Genomic DNA, 8,656 nt, shown 5'->3' with positions numbered 1-8,656 from the left:
GGTACCTTACAGGCTCTACAAACATGACATGGCGTCCAGATACCAAACATCTGAATCTGTACTCCAAAAGCCTCATCGCGCTCCTTCCCTTCTGCGCCCTGCTGTGCGCCCAAACTGCAGTTTATGCCACATGTATGACATATGTATGACACTGGTGTACCCGGGATAACGGACGTAATGTCATATGTGGGTATAAACTGATATTGGGGCACAGCCAGACACAGAAGGGAAGAAGGGTTATTGGGTTTTTGGAGCGCAGACGGTTTGGTTTTTGGATGCCATGACACTTTTGCACAGCTGAAACGCCAGTAAAGTGGAATCCCCTGATATGAGACCCTATTTTGGAAACTACACCCCTGAAGGATTTATCCAGGGGTACAGAGAGCATTTTTAGCCCCCAAGTTTTGCTATAACTTATTATCCATAAATGAATACGAAGCTGATTGTGAGAGGTGAAAATGACCATTTTTCCAGGAATACATCATTTCTGTGCGTAATATATTGTGCCTGACTTGTATCAGAGATGAACGCTCTGAAAGCTGTTGTGCCCGGGATACCCGCTTACCAGTTTTTGGAGTGTCTCTGATGACATAAGTTGGGCACAACATATCGGGCACTGAAATGGCGAATCTCTGGAAAATTTTCATTTTTAACTTCTCATTATCAGTTGCGATTTCATTTCTGGAAACTAAATAAATGCAACACTCAAGGGTTAAAAATTCTCGCTACGCCACTTGATAAATCCCATCAGTGGGCTAGTGTCCAAAATAGGGTGACATGTCTGCGGATTCCACTTTATTGACAATTCAGGGGCTTTGCAAAAGTGACGTCCAAAAACCAAACTGTGCTCCAGAAACCAAAATAGCGCTCCTTCCCTTCTGCGCCCTGCTGTGTGCCCAAACTACAGTTTATGCCACATGTATGACACTGGTGTACCCGGGATAACGGACGTAATGTCATATGTGGGTATAAACTGATATTAGGGCACATGTATGACACTGGTGTACCCGGGATAACGTACGTAATGTCATAAGTGGTTATAAACTGATATTAGGGCACAGACGGACACAGAAGGGTTATTGGGTTTATGGAGCACAGATGGTTTGGTTTTTGGATGCCATGACACTTTTGCAGAGACCCTAAACTTGCCCCTACAAAATGGGGTTTACAGTTACCTCCAGGTCTCTCCAAAAGGAACATGGCCCCCAGAAAGTCCCTCTAAATCTGTACCCCAAAAGCTAAAAAACGCAGTGCTCCTTCCCTTCTGAGCCCTGCTGTGTGCCCAAGCAGCAGTTTACACCCACATATATCATTTTTTGCCCCTCGGGATGGCCCCTTAATAGTTTTAGGAGTGCAGGTCTCTGACAACACAAAGTGGGTGCAACGTATTGGGCACCGAAATGGCATATTTCTTTCAAAATTTCAATTTTCATTTTGGACATTCATTTTTTGGAAGCATTTTAGGCACAAAATGATAATACCCCTTGATTCATTCCATGACAGGTGTAGTTTATAAAATGGGGTCACTTTTGAGGGGTTTCCATTGTATTGGTACTTTAGGGGCTCAGCAAATGTGACATGGCACCTCAAAACTATTCCAGCCACATCTGCCCTCCAAAATCCAAATATCTCTCTTTCCATTCTGAGCCTCACCATGTACCCATACAGCAGATTATGGCCACATATGGGGTATTGCCGTGTTCAGGAGAAATTTTGTAACAAACTGTGGGGGGCTTTTAATTTTTTAACTACTTGCAAAATTAAAAATATGGCGCTAAATGGACGATACATTGTGAAAAAAAAGTAATTTTTCATTTTTACGCCCCAATGTTAATAAAATCTGTGAAACAGCTGTGAGGCCAAAATACTCACTCTACCCCTAGATAAATTCTATGAGTGGTGTAGTTTCCAAAATGGGGTCACTTATAGGGGGTTTCCACTGTATTGATACTTTAGGGGCTCTGCAAATGCGACATGGGACTTGAAAAATATTCCAGCAAAATCTGTCCTTCAAAATTAAAATAGCGCTTTCCATTCTGAGCCCCACCATGTTCCCATACAGCAGATTATGGCTTCATATGGGGCATTTCTGTGTTCAGGAGAAATTGTTTAACGAACTTTATGGAGCTTTTTCCCCTTTATCCTCTTGTGAAAATGAAAAATTTGGGGCTAAATTGACAGTTTATTGGAAAAAAAGTAATTTTTCATTTTCATGCCCCAATGTTAATAAAATCTGTGAAACAGCTGTAGGGTCAAAATGCTCACTATACCCTTTCATATGTTCTTTGGGGGGTGTAGTTTCCAAAATGGGGTCACTTTTAGGGGGTTTCCACTGTATTGGTTCTCTAGGGGCTCTGCTAATGCGACATGGCACCTAAAATTATTCCAGCAAAATCTGCCATCCAAAAGCCAAATAGCGCTCCTTCCATTCTGAGCCCCGCCATGTACCCATACAGCAGAATATGGCCACACATGGGGTATTGCCGTGTTCAGGAGAAATTTTTTAACAAACTGTGGGGGGCTTTTACTCCTTTATCCCCTTGTGAAAATTAAAACTTTGGGGATAAAGTGACATTTTAGTAATTTTTCATTTACACATCCCAATGTTAGTAAAATCTGTGGAATAACTGTAGGGTCAAAATGCTGACTATACCCCTTGATGAATTCTGTGAGGGGTGTAGATTCTAAAATGGGGTCACTTTTGGAGGGTTTCCATTGTTTTGGTACTCTAGGGTCTCTGCAAATGAGGCATGGTGCCTGAAAATTATTCCAGCAAAATCTGCTGTTCACACACCCAGTGTCGCTCCTTCCCTTCCATGCACTGCTGTGTACCCAAAAATCAGTTTACGCCCACATGTGGGGTATTTCTGTGTACGGGAGAAATTGCATAACAAAATGTGAGATGCATTTTCTCCTTTAACCCTTTGTGAATGTGTTAATTTTAGGTCTAAATGAATGTATTAATGAAAAAAAATGAAATGTCTAAATTTCACTTCCATATTATGTTTATTCTTATGAAAAACTTAAAGGGTTAACAAACATCCCAAATGCTGTTTTGAATAATTTGAGGGGTGTAGTTTTGAAAATGGGGTGATTTATGGGGGTTTCTATTATATAGGCCTTTATAATTCCTTACAGAACTGAAGCGGTCCCTAAAAAATTGGTTTGGAGAATTTTCTTGCAAATCTAGAAAATCGCTGTTACACTTGTAAGCCTTGTAACGTCCAAAATAAATTAAAAGACAATCAAAAGATGATGCCGATATAAAGCAGAGATATGGGAGATAATATTTATTCATGTATTTGGGTGGTATGACTATCTGCCTGAAAAGCAGAGAATTTCACATTTTGAAAATTGCAATTTTTTCAAAATTTCCATCAAATTTCCTAGTTTTTTTTATAAATAAATACAAAAATATTGATTAATATTTACCACTAACATGAAGTATAATGTGTTACGAAAAAAACAATCTCAAAATCATTTGTGTAAGTTAAACCGTCTCAAAGTTATTGCCATTTAAAGTGACACATGTCAGTTTTGAAAAAAAAGGCCTGGTCTTTAACATACTTTTGGGCCTGGTCCTTAACCGGTTAAAGGGAATATGGTTTTCTGATAATATTTGCCAAGGAGTACATGCCACAGTTACACTAGTAAATCCCTCATGTGTGCCAATGCTGAAAGTCCAAACTCGCTAGTGTTTAGAACAGGGAACGGGTACAGGCAATGAACTCATTACCCAAAGGAGATGAGGGTGTAATCCTTGACGTCTACATGATGGGGACCTCACTACAAACCCCATCATACCACTGGCCTGGACTTATGATCCTCTGGCAAGGAATTATGACTGTTCTTAGGTATTTGGTTTTAACGATGGAGGGCTGAACATCCTTTCTAATGACATCATTCTGGGAGGAGACTGAGGAGAGATATATATTGTTTCCCATGAGGAGACAAGAGGGTTCTGCTGCTGAAGCCCTGTGAGAAGGCTGAGGATTCGCATGGTATTTCCAACTTTTATTCCTTTTAATTTTATTGTATTATGCTTTGTAACTATATTTGTTTGTCACCAACTAATATATATTTCTGTATATCTTAGGTGGCTAGTGCCGACTCATTCAGGGATAATAAATATACAAAATTTAGAAAGTTAATTTCATATTATCCTGAAAGACCCAGACACTCGTGAGGTGCAAGTGGAAAGTAAGGAAGAAAGCTTATTGCCAGGTGGGCCAAAGTAGCCTTGGCAGGGCAGTATCCTTCAACCCATCTTTATGCCCCTTACAAAATAATAAAGGTTTTTATTGTGTGGAGGCAAAAAGAAGATTGTTATTACTATTTTGGGTATAAAAGGGGCATTATTATTACTCCATTTTTACCTCCAGAACAGTAACAACCCCATTTCTTCCTCTACACAGTAAAAACATCTTGCCTTGTGCCACATAATAAGTAATATTGCCACCTTACAGGTTACAGCGCCAACTTATAAATTAAAGTACCCCTTATTATTTATAGAGCCCCCTTTATTTGTTATAGTGCCTCTTTAATAGTTATAGCCCCCATATTACATATAGTTCTTCTTTATTACTAAGTTCACTCTTATTACACATAGTCCCTTATTACTTACAGTGACCCCTTATTACATATAGTGTCTCCTTATCATTTATAGCCCCTTCACTACAGACATCTGACACAGACAGCGAGATGCAGTAACGTCATTATGTTGCCTGTGCCCGGATGGTAAATGTAATAATTCTGTGGCCTACAGTATGGCAGTAGAGATGAGCGAACAGTGTTGAGCGAACACAGCGATGAGCGAACAGCGAACACATGTTCGATCGGATATCACGCTGTTCGCCATGTTCGAATCGAATTGAACACCGCGTGGTAAAGTGCGCCATTACTCAATTCCCCAGGGACAGGAACTACGACACCGGTGACGTTGAAAAAAGTAGGAAAAACCCATTGGCTGCCGAAAACATGTGACCTCTGATTTAAAAGAACAGCGCCGCCCAGGTTCGTGTCATTCTGAGCTTGCAATTCACCGGGGACGGAGGTTTCCGTCCATTTAGCTAGGGCTTAGATTCTGGGTAGGCAGGGACAGGCTAGGATAGAAAGGAGAAGACAACCAACAGCTCTTATAAGAGCTAAATTCCAGGGAGAAGCTTGTCAGTGTAACGTGGCACTGACGGGCTCAATCGCCGCAACCCAGCTTTCCCAGGATCCTGAATGAAATACACTGACAGTGTATTCCCGTATACCCTATATATACCCCCGATCCACGTTCCAACGGTGTGCCCTCCCACCTCCACCCCAGAAACTAATTTTAATACACTGGAAGTCCCCTAACAATACAATTGGGGCTATATACAGTACACTCACAATTGTTGCCACTGGTATATAGTGCCATTTTCTGACTGTGAATTCAAAGAATATATTGGGGTTACGTGCACCCACAATTTTTGCTACTGGTATATAGTGCCATTTTCTGACTGGGAATTCAAAGAATATATTGGGGTTACATATAACCTCAATTCTTGCTACTGCCATATAGTGCCAGTTTCTGACTGGGAATTCAAAGAATATATTGGGGTTACATATAACCTCAATTCTTGCTACTGCCATATAGTGCCAGTTTCTGACTGGGAATTCAAAGAATATATTGGGGTTACAAATAACTTCAATTCTTGCTACTGCCATATAGTGCCAGTTTCTGACTGGGAATTCAAAGAATATATTGGTGTTACAAATAACCTCAATTCTTGCTACTGCCATATAGTGCCAGTTTCTGACTGGGAATTCAAAGAATATATTGGGGTTACAAATAACTTCAATTCTTGCTACTGCCATATAGTGCCAGTTTCTGACTGGGAATTCAAAGAATATATTGGGGTTACAAATACCCTCAATTCTTGCTACTGCCATATAGTGCCAGTTTCTGACTGGGAATTCAAAGAATATATTGGTGTTACAAACACCCTCAATTCTTGCTACTGCCATATAGTGCCAGTTTTTGACTGGGAATTCAAAGAATATATTGGTGTTACAAATACCCTCAATTTTTGCTACTGCCATATAGTGCCAGTTTCTGACTGTTAATTCCCAAAATATATTGGGGCCTTCATACAACCCTGAATTGTTGCTATAGGCATATAGTGCCAATTTTGGAGTGTGAATTCCCCTAATATATTGGGGGCTGCATCCCCCCCTTAAGTTGTTTTTATTCACATAAACACCCAGGTTCTGAGTGTGTTTAAGCAAGAAAAGCATATTGAAATGCGCAAGGCTCCCGGAAAGGGACGTGGACGAGGACGAGGCCGTGGGCGAGGTCGGGGGAATGGTTCTGGGGAGCAAGGTAGCAGTGAAGCCACAGGGCGTCCCGTGCCTACTCCTGTGGGGCAGCAAGCATTGCGCCACTCCACAGTGCCAGGGTTGCTTGCCACATTAACTAAACTGCAGGGTACAAACCTTAGTAGGCCCGAGAACCAGGAACAGGTCTTGCAATGGCTGTCTGATAACGCTTACAGCACATTGTCCACCAGCCAGTCAGCCTCTGCCTCCTCTCCTCCTCTTACCCAACAGTCTTGTCCTCCTTCCACCCAAAATTCCCAATCTTCCCAGAACAATAACCACAACTGTCCCTGCTCCCCAGAGCTGTTCTCCGCTCCTTTCATTGTCCCTCAACCTGCCCTTCCATTTCACGATTCCACGGACCTAACAGACGAGCATCTGTGTCCAGATGCTCAAACACTGGAGTCTCCTCCATCTCCGTTCGATTTGGTGGCGGATGACCAGCAACCCACCCTCATCGACGACGATGAGACGCAGTTGCCGTCAGGGCAGCCAGTTGACATGAGCATTGTGCGGGAGGAGGAGATGAGACAGGAGTTGGAAGAGGAGGTGGTAGGTGATGAGGACACTGACCCGACCTGGACAGGGGGGATGTCAAGCGGGGAAAGTAGTGTGGATGTTGAGGCAGGTGCAGCAGCAAAAAGGGTATCTAGAGGCAGAGGTCAGCAGCTTAGGCGAAGCCAGGCCACACCCGGAATCTCCCAAGATGTTCCAGTTCGTACTCAGCCCCGAAAAACTCCAACCTCAAGGGCACGTTTCTCGAAGGTGTGGAGTTTTTTCAAGGAATGTGCCAAGGACAGATATAGTGTTGTCTGCACAATTTGCCTCTCGAAATTGAGTAGGGGCTCTGAGAAGAGCAACCTGTCCACCACTTCAATGCGCCGTCATTTGGAATCCAAGCACTGGAATCAGTGAAAGGCAGCAACGGCCCGCCGTTCACGCCACTGCCTCTGCCACTGCTCACAGTGCTGGCGATGCACTCCAGAGGACGAGACAGGACACCACTTCATCTGCCTCCGCCACTTTGTTGGCTTCCCAAACTGGCCCGGTGTACCTCGTCTCCCCGCCTAACATTCCTGGCAGGGACACGGGAAGAACACCCTCCTCCTCCTCCACCGCCTCCTCCTCCGTTGTTAGATTGACCCCAGCTATGAGTTGCAGAACTGGCGTTGGTAGACGTCAGCAGGCCGTGCTGAAGCTGATCAGCTTGGGGGACAGACAGCACACTGCCTCCGAGGTGAGGGATGCCCTCTTCGATGAGACGGCAATATGGTTTGAGCCGCTGCACCTGGGCCCAGGCATGGTCGTTTGTGATAACGGCCGGAACCTGGTAGCAGCTCTGGAGCTTGCCGGACTCCAACATGTTCCATGCCTGGCCCACATCTTCAACCTAGTGGTGCAACGTTTCCTAAAGAGCTACCCAAATGTTCCGGAGCTACTGGTGAAAGTGCGGCATATGTGCGCCCACTTTCGCAAGTCGACAGTAGCCGCTGCTAGCTTAAAATCTCTCCAGCAATGCCTGCATATACCACAACACCGGCTTTTGTGCGACGTCCCCACATGCTGGAACTCAACGTTTCATGGAGGAAGAGGAGGAGGAGGAGGAAGAGCTGTCCGATGATGTGATGGTGATACAGGAGGCTTCCAGGCAACTTCGAATCGTCCCATTGTTGCAGCGCGGATGGGTAGAAAGGGAGGATGAGGAGGAAATGGAGATTGAACTTTCCGGTGGGGCCAGAGGAGTCATGCCAACTAACACTGTGGCAGACATGGCTGAGTTCATGTTGGGGTGCTTTACAACTGACAAGCGTATTGTCAAAATCATGGAGGACAACTAGTACTGGATCTTTGCTATCCTTGACCCCCGCTATAAAAACAACATCTCCTCTTTTATTCCGGTAGACGGGAAGGGCCAATCGCATCAATGCTTGCCACAAGCAATTGGTGCAGAATATGATGGAGATGTTTCCAGCATGTGACGTTGGCGGCAGGGAGGGCAGTTCCTCCAGTAGGCGACCAAGTGCTCACCGGTCCACACAAACAAGGGACACACTGTCTAAGGTCTGGGACACCTTGATGGCACCCCCTCGCCAAAGTACCGCCACTGAGGGTCCTAGTGTTACCAGGCGTGAGAAGTATAGGCGCATGTTGCGTGAATACCTTTCCGACCACAGCCCTGTCCTCTCCGATCCCTCTGCGCACCTCATTGGGTGTCGAAGTTGGACCTGTGGCTTGAACTTGCCCTATATGCCTTGGAGGTGCTGTCCTGTCCTGCCGCCAGCGTCCTATCTGAGAGGGTGTTCAGTGC

The sequence above is a fragment of the Leptodactylus fuscus genome, chromosome 1 (genome assembly GCF_031893055.1).
Source record: "Leptodactylus fuscus isolate aLepFus1 chromosome 1, aLepFus1.hap2, whole genome shotgun sequence".
Lineage (NCBI taxonomy): Eukaryota > Metazoa > Chordata > Amphibia > Anura > Leptodactylidae > Leptodactylus > Leptodactylus fuscus.
This window is presented reverse-complemented; position numbering follows the sequence as displayed.